At 40.9% G+C, this 17,215-nt stretch overlaps 1 long non-coding RNA gene across 1 annotated transcript; it reads left to right on the forward strand.

Moving 5' to 3' along the window:
- Positions 1 to 336: 336 nt before the first annotated feature.
- On the forward strand, positions 337 to 12,328 carry LOC118494150. Its single transcript, XR_004896233.1, has 3 exons — positions 337 to 393; positions 10,945 to 10,950; positions 12,319 to 12,328. It is a non-coding gene; the product is annotated as an uncharacterized LOC118494150 (long non-coding RNA).
- Positions 12,329 to 17,215: the final 4,887 nt, after the last annotated feature.

The raw sequence follows: 17,215 nt of genomic DNA on the forward strand, positions 1-17,215 counted from the left end.
ATGCTAAGCCGATAGTTGTTGTTGTCTCCCCTCTTGTTAGCCTGGTCCTACCAGACAGTACGTAGGAGGGCGGAGCCAGGCTACCAGAGTGGCTCTGGGCAAATCCAATAGTTTTAAACTTCAACAGAGTACCCGCCTTCAAGGAAGTTAACACTTGTCAATGGAGAGTGGCCAGACTCTCTGTACAAATGAAATGTACAAGAGTCTGGTAGGACCAGGCTACTCTAGCGCCACCAACAGGTCAAAGGTTTATTGTGAAATATTTCAACATTCAGAAGATGGGTTGGCGGCAAATTTTGTACAGACATCCAGGCGGTTCCTAGGCAATGTATCCCAGTTACTTTGGTGATCCTCTGACTTTTCCTTTAGTGCCACCATTAGGTTGACATTTGAGTGCAATGTCTCAAAAACTATTGGGGGGATTACCATGATATTCACTACACAAATTCATGTCCCCCTCAGAATGAATTGTAATCATTTTGATTAGCCTCTGACTTTTTTTCTAGCGCCATCATCAGGTCAAAATTTCACTTTGTCCAATACTTTGGTTTATGACCAAATACGTGCAAAACTAATGAACATTGTAATGACATGTATTGTCTGTTGCTAATTAGCAAAAGGTACCATGCTAACATGCTACAATATGATTGTCATTGTGAGCATGTTAGCATGCTAATGTTAGTATTTAGTACAGCCTCACAGAGCCACTGGCATGGCTGTATACTCTAATGCTGTGTCTCAATTTGGATACTTCCGTAATGTCACTTCCATGTACTACACTGTGTACACATGTACTTACTTGCGTAAAGCGTGAATTTCAACAGTGTAGTGTTGTCTCAAATCACACAAGGCCGTTATGCACCAGAAATGACGATCACAACAATTGACCGCATCTTTTTTTTAATGGTGCATTACCGCCACCTATTGTCGCCCGCCAAAATATATACCGGCTTGTTTTCTCATAATCCGACTACAGTATAGTGGTACTTATTGAATTACATTTATATAGTTTTGGCGTTCGAGTTCAAAGTTTTTTTCCGCTACGTTGCAAAGATGGCAACAGCAAATTTGCGTTTCTTAGGATGGCTAAGGCATGATCCGCCCTATTCTGCCTCTGATTGGCTAGTTCTCATTGCCTTGGTTGGTTGGATTGGTTAGATTTAGGCATGACAAGTGAGATTGGTTAAGTTAGGATAACAATACCAGGGAAAGCCAATCAGAGGCAGAGTAGGGCGGCACATGCCTTCGCCATCCTAGGAAGCGCAAATTCGCCGCCCGTTGAGGGTGAGTAGTGTCCAGCGTTCCACAATCAACTTTTTGCCATTATAAGTGCACCATCCAGGTACTCATACTCACACTGCGATTCGGCTATATTTCATCTGTGTGAACGCACCATGCACTCAAAAAAGCAAATGTAAATACAGAAGTGCGCGATTAGAGACACAGCATTAGTCTTGTTAGCTTTCAGCAGCTACAGAGTCTATTACATGATATACATTTTCTGCTCCAATAACTGTCTGAATCCAATGGATATTTGTTTTCTGCCCATATGATCAAGCTGGCAAACTAACCACCTGTCACCAGCTAATTATGTGGTGAATAACTAAGGCAGCAAGTGGCAGTTGAAATACTTTGTGACCTTGCAAGCAGCTGTTCTATATTTGGGACAATCCAGCAGACTGCTTGAGTTTTCTTTTTTTTTTTTTTTTAAATTCAAGGATAAAAGGTCATCAATCTGATATGACTGCTGTGTTTATGTGGCTCCTTATAGTCTGACAATTAAATAATAATACACTTTATTCATACAGCACTTTAAGTGACAAAGTGATTTATATGGTTAAAGCAGGATTAAAACGTCTGGAATGGCAAATAAAAAATGAAACAAAAAATAAAATTGAGTAAAATACCTAACAATTTTATAAGACAAAAAACAGTAATAAATAAAACAGATCAGACATGTTGGAAATAAAACAGTGTACTAGTATTAATAAAAAAGATTGAGAAGTGATTTAAAAGATGTTATTGAGTATGTTTACATGCACAACAATATTCCGCTATTATTCGAAATATAACGATATTCCGAATTTGATACAGGTCATGTAAACAGCATATTCTAGTTGAATATTCCGACTAAGGCCTTTTTCCGAATATAGCATTTTCCGATTGAGACATGGGATATTCCAGTATTATTCAGGTTTTAGAAGCATTCTTTGGACATGTAGACAGTGCATTCGGAATATGCGTCTCAATCAGGGTTTTTACCGCAGTTTACGGCCTCTTGCCTGTTTACAGCTTATGGTCAGCTCTGTGCGTTGCTATGGTTGCTGTACACAAATCAACCAGCCAACAGTTTGCAAGGCTCTAGACCTGATAAGAAGGAGAAACACAGCTAGTTTTAAACATTATCAAAGACTTGGATATCAACAGGTTTTTGGATATGCGCACACATCGCTGTGTCAACCTTTTCAAGAAGCTGGTTGAAGGAATTAAAGAGGGACACTGTGTTTGCATGGTCCAACAAGTCCACCACCGCTGGAAAACTTGAAAAAAATCGTATTTTGCACGGCTACATGTAAACAGCGTAGTCGGAATATCGTCTTTTCGGAATAAGGAAAAGCAAAAACTGGAATATTATGTGCATGTAAATGTAGTCAATGATTCTACACGTCTCAGATCTTAAAGGGGTGGTTCAGAATTTTGGACATAGGACCTCATTTCCAAGTTAGCCAGTGTGTTATCAAACTTGCGTGATTATCATGTAAACTGGCTTTCTCGGTAGCCTAGGTAATATCACCCCGCCGCTGCTGTAGCCTGTGCTACCAACTACAGGGAACAAAGTATAACTATTGCAATGTGATGCAAGGGTAGTTTTATTTCTAACATTCTATCAACAGACATTTACATCGATAGTCTGGTGTTATAATTTATTTGCCTCGGGTATACTGTGGAGTGGGTAAGACTGTTTTTTATGGCAGGCTAGCAGTTACTGTTGACTTGCGCTAGCCTAGCACCAGCGAACTCTGCAACTGGAAGGACTGGATGAAAAGTGTTGATAAATATACACACTGGCTAACTTGGAAATGAGGTCCTATGTCCAAAATTCTGAACCACCCCTTTAATCTGATACAATGAATGGTTTATTTAAACAGTCTCATCTTTTTGTGTTATTTGGGGTAGGTCAATAAAACGCAAAATTCCCCACCCACCCCCTCAGCCACTTGCATTCTCATATTTGCTACAGGGTGTCACCATTTACATAGTCACACACTAGGGAGATGCCCTTTTAGTTGTCCACAGTTTGGCCACCGAGCAGCTCGACTGGAGCAGTCGGGGGTTTAGTGCCTTAAATGTCACGTCGCTGTCAGCCACCGAGGCACGGGAGAACATTATCTATTCACTGCTGGCAATAATGTAAAATACAGTAATCTCACCTCTCCCTGTTACAGTTTGACCTGCTGTGAGAACTTCTTTCATATCTTGAAATATGTCAGGAAATGTAATTTGGATAAAAAAGGATAGAGTTTTTTTTCCATTAGAAACCTGATATGATTTCCTTTGACAAAAAAACAGTTTGCAGGGTTCAGTCCATTTATTTTCACTCATTCGTTGTGAAAGGAAGACCTTTAAGATAATTACCTAAATTTCCAGTTGTAATGCACTACATTGCAAAACTTTTTTGTGCTTCAAAAATAGGGTCACCTTCTTTTTTCTTTTTACTTACAATGAAGTGGTTTAGATAATTGGGTAAAACTGAACTAAAAAAACCTTTTGATCAATAACAGTGTCATCACATCCCAGCATCTCTGGCATGAAGCTGGCTAATAAAATGTAATCATCTTAGAGGGTGAGTGTAATAAGAAAAGATTAAAAAAGCAGAAATGAAATATCATTATTAAGTAGCAGAACAAAGACAAGAAATAACATGTAAAATATGTAAAACATAAGCCACCACGAAAACTCATTTAAAACAATGTAAACCAAGTGACAGCATAACATGAAACATCCTCAATAATTAGTTGTTATAGCTATAGTGATATAATTACACACTAATGGTATGATGTCGATTTTGTAGATTGTTTTGTGACACAAAAGTAAGCTCACAGGATGTTTTACAACACTTGTGGTTTGAACAAATGCTATTAGTACTGTCTGCCAGAAGAGCAGCAAGCCGAAACCCAGAGCAGTATGAGGCTGTACAGACAGCAGTACCAACCTCTGTAAATGTTCAATGCTCCAGTTTTAGCAATCAACAATGCAGATGAAATAAAATGAAATTTTTTTAAACAATTACAAACAATACAAACTAATCATGTTGCTTTGTATAATGCAATCCATAGGCTTGATAGATATGAAAAATTGCTTGTATGTAATACCATGTACCATGTGAATTAGGACAGCACTTAGGATAATTATAATTGAGCTGCACCTTTGGATATAAGAATAAGTAACCCAGACTGGAGGAGACAGGATCCTCATCCATAGTCTCTCTGGGGACAAAGTGTCTCAGCCTGTCGCCGGGGCAGTTGAGGTGATTATAAAGTAATAAAACCCATGTCCACTTGTGTATTTCAGAACAGGTTTGTCAGGCTAGCTAATCTGATGCTGAAATCCTTCCTCTTGCTCACATAAGCTAGCTTTCTGATACAATATGAGTCTGGTTTGGACAATTAAACACACATTAGAGAGCCAGTCAGGTGGTTTGTCACCTCTCACTGCTGTTGGATTTTTCTTTCAGACTGGTAGACTATTTATCATCCATGGCTTGGAACAACAATGTTGGTTGTAAATTACAACTATTATGAGAACAGAAAGCAGACGAGAAACACACAACAAATTATTAAAAGTGTGTTCTCTGACAACCTGACGGGATGACTAGTAATATGATCGTGGCAGAATGTGAATCAGACCCTGATCCCCGAATGGGTTTCCACAGAGACACTGACGTCATGGCAACCGTGGCAGTGATGCTTCAGAATGTTAATGAGCTCGCTGATGTCCAAAACATGTTGTCAGTTACCTGGCGGAGGAGAGTCACTCAGAAGAACTCACAGACATGGCAGCAAAACTAAAAGCAAAGCACGTCGGGAGGAAATAGCAGAAGTGGACCGAGGAAAACAAGAGACACAGGAAATGTGGACATGGATGGTTTATCGGTAGGGAAAAAACCACTGAGCCATTCCTAATCAGACCTGTGTAGCCCTGAGCACGCACACCAATATGACGCAAAGGCTGAAGTGTGTTCCACTGGCTGCCCACCTCCTTTCCCCTCTTCCTGCTTTGTCTTACTCTGCATTATTAACCTTTGTGTTGTCTTCGGGTCAAATTTGACCCGTTTTCAGAGTTTCTTTATCGGAAATATGTTCTGCCATTCAAAATAATAAAATGGGTTCAAAACAGTTTCCTGACTAAACATTGACATATACCAGTCTGTGATAATCCATCAACATATATTCATCTGATCTTCACTATAGTGGAAATAATTTTATTCCAAAATAAGGTATAATTTCATGTACAGTAAATGTGGTTTATTGACCATAAATAAAAAATAAATAAAAAAATAAGTGTAAAACTATTGGTAATAAGTTGGAATGAAGTTGGCTAGAAGGTGGAAAATAGAATTGGGTGATACTATACTTTATGCTTTATAAAAAGGCAAAACAGACCGGGAGTTAGTTGTGTTGGAGGACAACAAGTGCATGGTCAACAGGAAGACAACACAAGGGTTAAGGGTCACTCATTTTGTCCTGATCGGCTACTCAGGACACTATGGTGCCATGACTGTACTCCCCAAAACTCCTCAGACTTTTCAACTTTAAGATGAGATGGATCAAGGCATTGAGACCGGCTTCAGTAGTTTGCTGTTGTCTGTGTGGATTTACAAGTGTGTGCTTGTGGCTGCCTACTGTACACACATACTTGTTTCTGTATATTTTATCAATCTTTGCATTGCCTATGCAAGCACAGCTGTGTATTATTATGTGAGGATTTGTAGTTTAATACGGGGGGGGATTGAATTGGCTGCAGTCCAGCCATCGTTGCCAGTTTGAGATGGCATATCACCAAGTTGGCAGCATCTGCTTTCAGACTCTGAGGCCAGAGCAAGAATCAGAATGGCAACTTTGCGATGTGGACTGCTGCTGCTGACTTGGTTGTTATAGGTTGCCTCTGCAGTTAAATGGCAGCAGTATAAAGCTGGCTAGCTCTGACTTGCAATTGGTGATTCAGAAGAGTGAAGCGAGGGAGAGATTGACACGTCAAGACCATGACCACAAATGTATGTGTTATTTATGCATGTTATCATGCACATTATCATTTCGTTGTTATTTTGAGTTCTGTTCCACTTTGTTATGAACAATTGCATCCATCCGTCTGTGTGTTTCTAATGAGATAAGGAAGACACATATTGTTGAGCAACAATCTGCTAATGAATAAAAACAAATTAGTATTCTTTCTTTCCAGCATACTGCAGGTAGGTTTACTGCTCATTTTTTATGGACTGGGAGAGCATTTTCATTTGCTTGTGTGAGTATGTTTAAATATGCTTATTTACAGTGTGATCTGGTATGTTTGTTTTGCATCGCAAGTGTATGTTTGCGTCCATGCCTTTGCATCCATGTTTATTTATTTATGCAATGCATACATTTCTTGCTGGGGAAAGAGGAACAGATGAACAAATAGCGAGTGAAGGAGGGCCGGCCTGGAGGCTTGTGTGTGTGTGTGTGTGTGTGTGTGTGTGTGTGTGTGTGTGTGTGTGTGTGAGTGAGAAAGAGTGAGGGGTAATAACCAAAGCCTACTGAATGCCTTGTTTTGGTCCACCTTAAGAGTTTGCTTTGTGTTTTTGGGTGGACATAACTCCTAGTGATGGCTGAGTTGTGTCAGCAATATGTGTAGCCTCCCTCCTGCATGACACATAAATCACTGCCTCCCCCACAGAGAGACTTTACACTATACAAACCCATCACCCAGAAACAGCGCCGGCCAAAGCAAAAAAATCTCCAACAAAGTATTTCCTCGACCAAACTTTTGTGTACTTCTTTGGTAGCTATTCCAGAATAAATATTCACAAAACATACACCGTGTACTGTAGTTATTGTCTAAGAGGGGAAATAGCAATCATCCCACAGAGTATTTAAGTTCTCTTAAGACAAATGATAGCCCTATACAGTACTCCTAATTAGGTACTGTTAAATCACATGTATTTAGGTGTTTACAATATTTTCAGACCAGTCAGAAACCAACCAAGCTGGTTATGAGGATGCTTCCAACACCAGAATGTCATCCTGGCTTATAAATGAGTCCTACAGCCCCAGGGCAGGCCTGGAGCCAGGGTCGGGGTCTGGCAAACTGGAGGAAAGTTAGCTCGGTAGAGTCAGAGGACTGCGCTGAATGCTCAGAGCTGGCCACTGCAGCCACACGAGCGGAAACACATCTCACACTGGGGAAATGTCCTGCGGCAAAAACAAGCGCATGTTTAGGTTTCTTGACTTAGCTAAAGCTGGCAGCCATGAGGACGTGTGATTTTGTTAGAAGTGCAGGAACACAGCTGACAACTGGTTGGCTGAAATAAATACTCACAATTTTTCTTAACTTAGTGGTTTATTTCCCTTGATGCACTTGTTTTCCCTTTTCCACAATTTATTTCTCTGTGTATGGCTTTCTTGTACAGGCTGGGGCTTTTTGTTAAATAATATATAACACAGTCCTTGAAAATCTACTCTAAGCAGCTAAATGTTTTTCACTTGCTATTCTTTTAGGGTGAAAGGAAAGTGTGTAGTCATTACTTACAACGTCAGCAACATTTTTCTTCATAAACTAATTTTTATCAAATATTTGCCAACTGGCAGCTGCACACCCAGGTTGTTTTTTCGATAAAACAAACAAGAAAATGAATCTCGATAAATAAAGCAGACACTTTATGTTGATGGATGGTGCTTATCTTTTAATATTCAGAGTGGTGTGATGTCTGAATATGCAAAACACACAAAGCTGTAGTCTAACTGGATATGAGCGAGAAGGAAAATGACAGAGATAACAGAGAAACAAAGAATAGTTTTAAAACTGATTATTATGAACCTAAAAATTCACTTTGAGCCTCCCAGAAGCAGACCAACACAGAAACAACTTGCCTTTAGATTGTTTTCAGTGTATGTTTTCAAGTACAGGTGTGTCCATGACTGACAAAGCTTCACTAGGATATTACATTTATGGATTTAGTGCTTCCAGAATGTTCCCCAATGTCTCAGTGGCTGAGCCAGACAGCAAATGGAAGTGAAGAAAGAGCTCTCTTACCTCGGGACGGAAAGTGCTGGCCAAGGAAAATGGCAGTATTAAAAAATGGATTGCCTAATTAAACAGCATGTAAAATTAAGGAGATTATAGATGTGTATATCTAGCACTCGCATTCACAAAGGCTCTCTGTCTTTTTCTCCATCAGCCTCCCACCCTCTTTTTTCATCTTCTATTCAACAATAAGTCAGTCTTTATCTCTCTAGCACTGATTACTCATTTTGCTAAGACAATGACACACACAGACTCACTCTAAATGGCCAGGTATGAGGAGAAATCTGTTCACTGTGCCATTGCCGAGGAAATTAGCCTGTTTGTGATTTAATTTCAGATTTTCAGACTTAATTACTTGTGTGTAGGTGTGTATTGTAGATGTCTGTATGTGTAACGTTGTGTGGCCCACACACATAGGATCTATGTGGAAAAGAACAATTATGTACATTGCCTGCAGTATAGCACACACGTGGGCACCAATAATGATGGCACTGTAAGATGAAGGTAATTATTCAAGACAGCTTGACTCAGGTCTGTCTCCTGGAAACAAGGAATGAGAGCTTTTATATTTCTAGAATAAATGTGTTATTTACAAAATGATGTATCTTTGAAATATGAAGCTGGGTGGAAGTGAGAGAAAGAAAGACCTGACTGACAGCTCCGAATGAAAGAGAAGATGAACAGAGATTAGAAAAGCATAGAGAATGAAAAGCTGAGATTAAACACAGGGATTCACACACAGAGATGCACCTGTGGCTGTGTGTTGTGATCAATTTAGAGCCATATATTTCATTGGCCAGTTGCCCTGTCACATGTGCACACTTCGACAGCGTGAGTGAAGAGACAGAGACAGCGAAAGAAGCAAAAGAAGCGAGAAGCGAAAAAACAGAAAGAGAGAGTGCGAACTGCGAAGCGAGTGTATGGAGCGAAAGGAAAGAAGAGACAGAAAAGTAAGAACATGAGTGTGGCTCAGGGAGACAACGACATTATGGAGATTGAAGAGAAAACATTAGTAGCCAAAAAGTAATGCCTCCTCACCAGCGTGGAAGTACTTTGACTTTAAGCCAACAGCTGTTGCTCAAGCTAATGCACTATGCAAAAAATGCCATATTGTGGTACAGTATATGTGTAAAACCTGTTGTTTTGATATTCTATTAATCTATTTTGATATGTTTTCCCAAAACTTGTGTTTTTATATATGTTTAGGAATATAAAAATGAATATCGTTATCGCAATATTCATGCTTATTATTACAATATCACATTTGGTCAATATCGTGGAACCCTACCACACACACATATACACACACGCACACAGTCTCTCTGTGTCATTCACAGCATCTACACTAATTATTTACAGAGGTGAGTGATGGCACGGTGCTGAGCACAGGGGTGTCCTGCCATCTGCTCAAGGGCAGCACACGCAAACACACACAAACACACACACAGATGCACACTAACAGACATACACAAATGCACATATGAACATGCACACTCTTGCAGAATGAGGATTGGGTCCGTGAATTTCACAGAGCAGGTCACAGGACTCAGTGGATCTCTTGGTGACACCGAGGATTGTCTTGGGTGACACATGAGTGTTTTACACTAAGCATTACTGGGTCAAAGTCATTGTTTCCATATAGTCCTAATCTGCTCTGGATAAATGTGAAACCTGATGTAAACTCATTTATTTAAGTTTTCCTTTTTTTGAAACAATCTTCTAATGTCATTCTAAGAAAAGAAAAAAACACACACACACAACAAAAACACACAGACACACATCACCACACTTTCAAAATACCTATTCTGAGAAAGAGAGAGAGAGAGAGAGAGAGAGAGAGAGAGAGAGAGAGAGAGAGAGAGAGAATGATAAAGCAGCAACGATACAAGTGAACCTAGAGCTTAACATCAATATCTCCTATTGATTTCCCTTTTGTCCTGACACAGAAAAATGAACAATTTCACAACATTAGACAGTCCTATTGAGTCTTCTGTTCTCTCCCCTGCTCTTATCTCTCTTCATTTTCCTCTACAGGCTTTTATTGCTGAGGCTGGAAATAATGACATAATAGCTGTCGTTTTTCTTTGCAAGCTGCAGATGGGGGTCAGCAGCAGGGTGTGTGTGTGTGTGTGTGTGTGTGTGTGTGTTACTATTTCCTCTGGGAAAATTTCATTTCCTGGGTCACAGCCCTCCCGAGTCAGGAGTCATTCAGGGTCAAGGAGAAAAGTCCAAGAGAAGAGAACCAAGGAGGAGACAGGGCATGGAGTGAATCATTCTGCCCTGTTGAACTAGGCATTTCTCTCTGGTAAAAAACATAAATATGAACCACCATTAAATACAAAAAAACATCATAACTCCTAGATACATATTAATGGGAGGGTGATCTCACTGTGACTTCAAGCATGTGGCTGTTCCTGAAAACCCCATGTAGTATCTTGTAGGAGCTGTGCATTCTTCAGGCTTTTTCTTGACAAATGAGGCCACCTCTGGTGTTTTGACAACGCTAGCTTTGCATGATATCCTAAACCTTTATTTACTTCAACCAATGCTGTATAATGTACATGGGCAACAGCAGCAGTCGTACTCTGTGTCCAGATGGCTCTGCTGGCCTTCAAGTATTCACTCGAAAGACACAAGATGAGGAGGAGGACACTCTTGGCTCAGGGTTTGGTCAAGTGTCGGCACTGGTGGGTGTTTGATTAGTATTATAATCTGCAAAGGGGCTGAACACTGACCGGCCACCCCTGGAGAGATGAGAGGTGTGAGAGTAAAATCAAATTAGCTGAAAAAAACAAAGAGGAATCCACTGAAAAGAAGCCACATCTATGGCGACTGGCAGACAGACAAAGCCACTCCCACCAGCTCTACTGACCGGGCCTCCACTCCCCATGTGGTCACAACACAAACAAGCCAGAACCAAGGACTTCAAAGCAGCCACACACAAACGCCACACACAGGGTCTGTCTGAGACATCTCCGGTCATGGGACTGCAGGCCAGGTGCACTCAGACTGAGCCCTTGGCAAAGCAACATGGTTTCAGCCCCTGTCAGTTTTGATCGCCAGCCAATCAGAGGCTCACCCTCCTTTGAGGTGGCCATTTTGGGAGATCAGGCCACCTCCCAGATTGGCTGAGCACCTGCTGCTCTCCAATATGCCCACCCGCTCCCCACAGCGGCACAACAGGCCTCTCATTCAGGCTCCTTCAAGCCCCCCTCCCTCTCTATCTCCTCCTGCCAGGTGGGACCAAACACATGCCCGCTGTCTCATAACCACAAAGACGTGCCAGCGTTGCCCGGTTAGCTGCGAGGAGTCCTGAGAGACATCCAACTATCACACAGACTTGTGGTCGAGCCAAGCGGTTCAGAGAGGAACCAGACAGGCAATAAACAGAACAAATCCCAAGAAACTTTAAAACACAGCAGCACAAAAGCAGCTGACAGACAAGCAACACACACACACACACTCAAAATTAATCAGACAACAGAAAGAACAAGGGAAAAAAGGTCAAGAAAGACAGAAAGAATAGCAACCGTCCACAAAGCAAAGGCCTAATATCAGATTTTCAGCATGAATAAACACACTATAGCAAATCTCCACACTGTATTTATAGGAGTGAGGATGGAAAGGGGAGCCAAATAAGAAATTGCCTTTCCCCTCTGTTCGTTTATTTCCTGCAAAGAGGCAATGATGACCAATATGTCTGACCATCAAAGCACAGCACCTTCCTGCAAATAGCCATGTAATGTAGGCAGGAGTGGCATTAGGAGATGCAGCGAGCTCCTGGCCGGGCTGATAGGAGACAGATCGGCTCCCCAATGATGAGAGTCGCACAGGGGAAATCAAGCCAATCATTCACTACCCCCCTCACCCCTCCACATGCTTCTCTCCTTCCTTTACCTCTAAATAACCACACTCCTGCTCTTTTCTTTTCTCTCTGCCCATATCGCTCTCGCAGCCTCCTCCGCCGTTGATCTATTAACCCGTCCCTCTCAGCAGAGGAGCCGGGGTAATCTCAGGCTGGCAAAACCAATTCAACAGACAGTGTAATGCCTTCCACTTCAGCTAAGCTCCAATTGGAGCTCTTGAACTGGAAATTACATTTTCACAGCTTGCCAACACTGAATTACTGCCAATTATAATGGGTGTTTGAGATGAAGATGCAGTGAAAATAGCAGCTATATTTTAAGCCAAAAGGAGCATTATTTGTGTGGGCTAAATGGTAATGTCACTAGGTTTTACTTTTTGACAGCTGTAATTTGTATTCAGAGCAATGGACAACACTTGCATCATTTCATTCCTCCCTCTTTTATTTACCACTTTCTTTATTTCTGTCTTCCCATCACGGTGAAGTGTTGGATTTAGAAAGACAGCCTGTAAAAGTGGGCAACAGCAACATTTTCTCCATCATGTACAAAGGAGAGGAATAAGGACAGAGAAACAGTGAGACAAAGTGCTCTTGTGTCTAGAAGAGAGAAAGAATAAATGGAGGGAAAAAGATGGCACTTCAGAAGGAAGTTAATAGTGATAAAGTACTCTGCTGGAAGAAAGTCCCCTCAAATCCATATAGCTATAGCTGCTCAATCACCACCAAGAGATGGGAATCTAAACAGTTATTTTGCCAGAGTTGACAGACTTGCAGAGTTTGCACCCCATGGTGATTGTTTGGAGAAATAAATGTACCGAGTCTCTCTCTCACACACACACACACACACACACACACACACACACACGAAACTATGTTTCCACTTGTGAGTGTTTGAAACTATTCAAAATGTTGGCGACAGTTTAAACTTCCACACACTGGATTTACATGTTAGTCAAGAAGAGCATGTCTTGTTGTTATTACGGTAAGAGTAAAAACAGCATTCAACAAAGTGTGAAATACTAAACAAAGCACTGAAACTCAAAATCATATATTTACAGTTATGATAGTACGGAAGTCCAGATCTGCCAACATCCAAATACTGATGTTTAGAAAAACAGAATTGCAGCCAAAATCATTTTTTCAGTTTTTTACGTAACGTAACACTGCCACAATGATCATGAAATTGACTTTTCATTTTCAAATTCCAAGTCAAAAGACAACTGAATTTTTGGATAAGAATTACATCCTTCTTAGAGCTATTTTGAAGTGAAAATAAAGGTGGTCTTTTTCATGGTCATTTACATAAAGGCGGGAGGTCAACCATCAATAATAACTTCCAATTGGCACCAATCAGACAACACCATTCCCCTGATTCGGTTTCTCACCATTTGGGCTTGTTTTTCTATGCAGGACCATTTTAAATTCAGTTTACAATTTTAATATTGTTTGCAGCAATTCATATATTACAATAAAATAGTATAAAACTGATTTGTAGAAAGCTAACAGCATTTAGTTCCCTGGTTTACAAAGAAAATCGAAATACATTTTTACAAAATCAAATTTGCAAACCCTTAAATTTGGATTTAACAAGCTGGTTTGATCAGCAAACTTCTTTTTATAATTGAAATCATAGTAACTCCAGTCTACCTACAGTACAAACAGTTATTATGCTCCTGTCGATTTAAAAAGCCATTCATGTTCAAGGCACTTTCATAGTGGTGAGATGTGTAGCTGAAATTAGAGCTGAATTATCACTTATTGTGCAGTCAGAGTATCACAAGTGTAGTGTAATTCCCAATGATGATCACACCTGTCAACGACACCATCTGGAGCTTCAACGTTCCGCTCTCAGATTCAGCGCTCGCTTCCATTTCTCTCCCTGCTTGCATCTCTCTGTGTCCACAACCCTTACCTTGACTGGTTGTGTGTGCTTTTGATTAATCATTTATCAACCAAGTCAAGCAGGTCATGCATCATAGCCTTCTCTGATAATGGACACACTGCATATTCTGCTTGCAATATCCAGCCGCTGTGTGCAGGTTTCTATTACTGATATGTTTCTAAAAAAAGCAATCTGCAAAAATAGTGCCTGACAGAGTAACATTATGTTTCATGCCCCAAAGATAGCAGATTTACAAATAAATTGTTTTATTTAAACACATTAACAAAGCATTAGAGAGAGCTGGAGAAAACTAGGCTTTGTTATGTGATGGCTCATCTCTTGAGGCCATGCTGTGGATGTACACAGCTCATTAAAATGAGCAGCAATAATGGGTACAAGCTTGATTATCTAGCTAATGACATGTTGTGTCATAAAGAAACCAGAGAGCTACAGCACAGGGATTAACTACAGTAGAGTACAACACTGCATAGCCTAAATACATAAGATCTGCTGTCAGACCATAAGTGTTGCACTGTGGGCAGATGGCCAATCTTAATATGCTGTATGTTGTGTAAACAATAGTGACGGTCAGAGCTAGGTTAAAGTGTCAGTTCACCCAACTACTAAAGAGCAGGTTTTCTCACAACTGGTATAACCATGCAGATAGTCTCAGAGATTTCTGCCTCCAATCCAATAGAATTGAATAGAATACAGCATTGAAACATTTTAAAAGACAACAAGTCTACAGCCATATACTTGAGATATTTTACTCAAAGTGTAATGTCAACCTGCTGATGTCGTTAAGAAAAGGTCAGGGAATCACCTAAATCAGTAGGCGTCATCCTCTTGGGACCATAAAGGTCTGCACAGAATATCAAGGCAAATAATCAATAGTTGCTGAGAATCAATGGGTAAAAATAGTGAATCTTTTCAGACACAATGTCCTAGTTACTCTGGATAACCCTTGTTATAACTGCGTGTTGTGAAAATTGCTGACTCAAAATGTGTTTCTTTTTATTTGGGTGATCCCTAAAAAAAAAAAAAAGAAATAAAAAAAAATAAAAATCACAGGGTTGTATATCACGCAACCTTTGGCTAATTGTTAAATCTTGCTCTGGCCTGCACATGGCACAGTAACAGGTTTCTGCAGCAGGTTCCTGTTGGAGGAAGCACAATGCTTGTCTATTGGCTTAGAGGCTGCAGTGAGCTAGTGGCTGTATGCCCAGGAGCAGAGGGATGTTTTTGTGTGTGTGCACCCATTTGCTCTTTTCCTCACACAGAACCTCTATTGTGATGTTTCTGGCACTCTGCAGTAACATTTGACTGGGGGCCTCTGCCAGTTCCCTGAGCCTGGCTCTCCCTCTGGACTTAAAGAAGAAAGACAGGTGAAAATCGGATCTTAAATTGTCTTTCCCAAAAAGAGTCTGTAGTGTCAAAATTGCAAAACGTCAAACTAAATGTAAGGATTCTTTTTTAGTTTATTAATGGGAAATCAGATGTTTTCTCCCATTTGCACAGCTTACAAGCCTTGTGCATTTAAGACATTAATAACTGGTCATTTCCGATGTGATTATAAACGGCACCTTATCTGAAAGCTTCCAAATGCCTTTTAAATGTCAGATTATTCTGCTTGCTCTTGAAGTGTAGCATCAGTAGCAGAAGTATAAGGTCTCATCATCATCATCTTCATCTCATCTCCGGTGCGACCAAACTGTTGACATTTGGGATGCATCAGCTGTCAGGCAGTTTTGTTTGGAGAGCACCGAGCAGTGGGATCAAGTGTTAGCCCAGGTGACGGCCTCCCCTTTCCTCACAGTAGTTCACCCATCTCCTGCCCTACACAAGAGCCCTCCTCACCTGTCCGTCATCCTCCTTCCTGCTGAGTGACAGCTCTGTCAGCTACTGGGGAGAGAGGGGAGACTGAGCGTGCCCAGTCACATCTGTTGTTTTACAGGCAGCCTGCGTTCAGCCCTAGGGATCTCATTATAACCCGGCCTGTCGAGAGAACCGCTCCTAAAGCACTCAGCCACACAATGATACACACACACACACACACACACACACACACACACACACACAAACAAGACTGCGTGCTTTTAGACAAAAACGTAGGCATATGTTGCTCATGTTCGCTCAATGGAGGCAAGTTTAACCATCCTGCCTACCCACATAAACATATAGAGACAAATAAGCCAATAGGACGACGATGCAAAGAAAAACTGGGGCCTCAGTGCAGCACATGCCATGCAAAACAGTACGTGACACCTCTCAGTATTCACTGCTTGTATTCTGCTGCGCAGCTGTCGATCTAGGATTAAACTTCACCTGCAAACACACTAAAGGTGAGCCGATGCAGCCTTCAAAGTCAAAAAGGCAGCTGTCACAACGAGGCAGTGAGGTGCTGGTTTAGACTGCCCGTTGACTCAGCGTCGCTTCTTGTTGAGACAAAGTAGGCTGATTTGCTTCACAATACTGATTCTCTCTGGCACGACGGGTTCCATGCAAATCGCTGGTGTCTGTTTTAGTGTGCGCGTGGTTTGTGTGTGTGAGAGGAAATGGGAATGAGCAGAGGAGAAAGTGAACAAGGGAGATGGAGTGTGAGGGATAGCATGGATAAAAACAGCATGCATGCTGGGATATGTATGTTGATGTAAGCAATCGTGTCACTCTGGTGCTCTGTGAAAGCAGGTTGCCCATTTACCCCCCACAGTTAATTACATCCACACACACCCACACCCACACCGACACACACACACACACACACACACACACACACACACACACACACTTTACATTCAAATACACTGTGCTATTAGTAGCTGTGTCCTTCATTCAAATAACTGCTATGGTGCTTTTCAACAAAATAACTAATTAAGAGATGTTTCCAGTTTCTTACAGCTTGGTACTTATTTGCTTAGTTTTCCCCATCATTTATATCGTTCATGGTCACTGTGTACTCACCAAAGTAACTGCTGAGATGGCAGCATTATATTTACTTTATTTGGATATAAAACCAAAAGTGACTTACATAATATTGGTAATAATCCTTCATTGCACATAAACACAACTACAGTAGGTCAAAGTTGAACCTGGAATTTGTTTCCTCTTCCAAATAAAGTTTGGCTTACCTGTATGATTGAGATGACTGTTTGTGTACTTTTAGCTATGGTGATGTGTTCCCAGATCTG

Source organism: Sander lucioperca, chromosome 21 (genome assembly GCF_008315115.2).
Source record: "Sander lucioperca isolate FBNREF2018 chromosome 21, SLUC_FBN_1.2, whole genome shotgun sequence".
Taxonomy (NCBI): Eukaryota; Metazoa; Chordata; class Actinopteri; order Perciformes; family Percidae; genus Sander; species Sander lucioperca.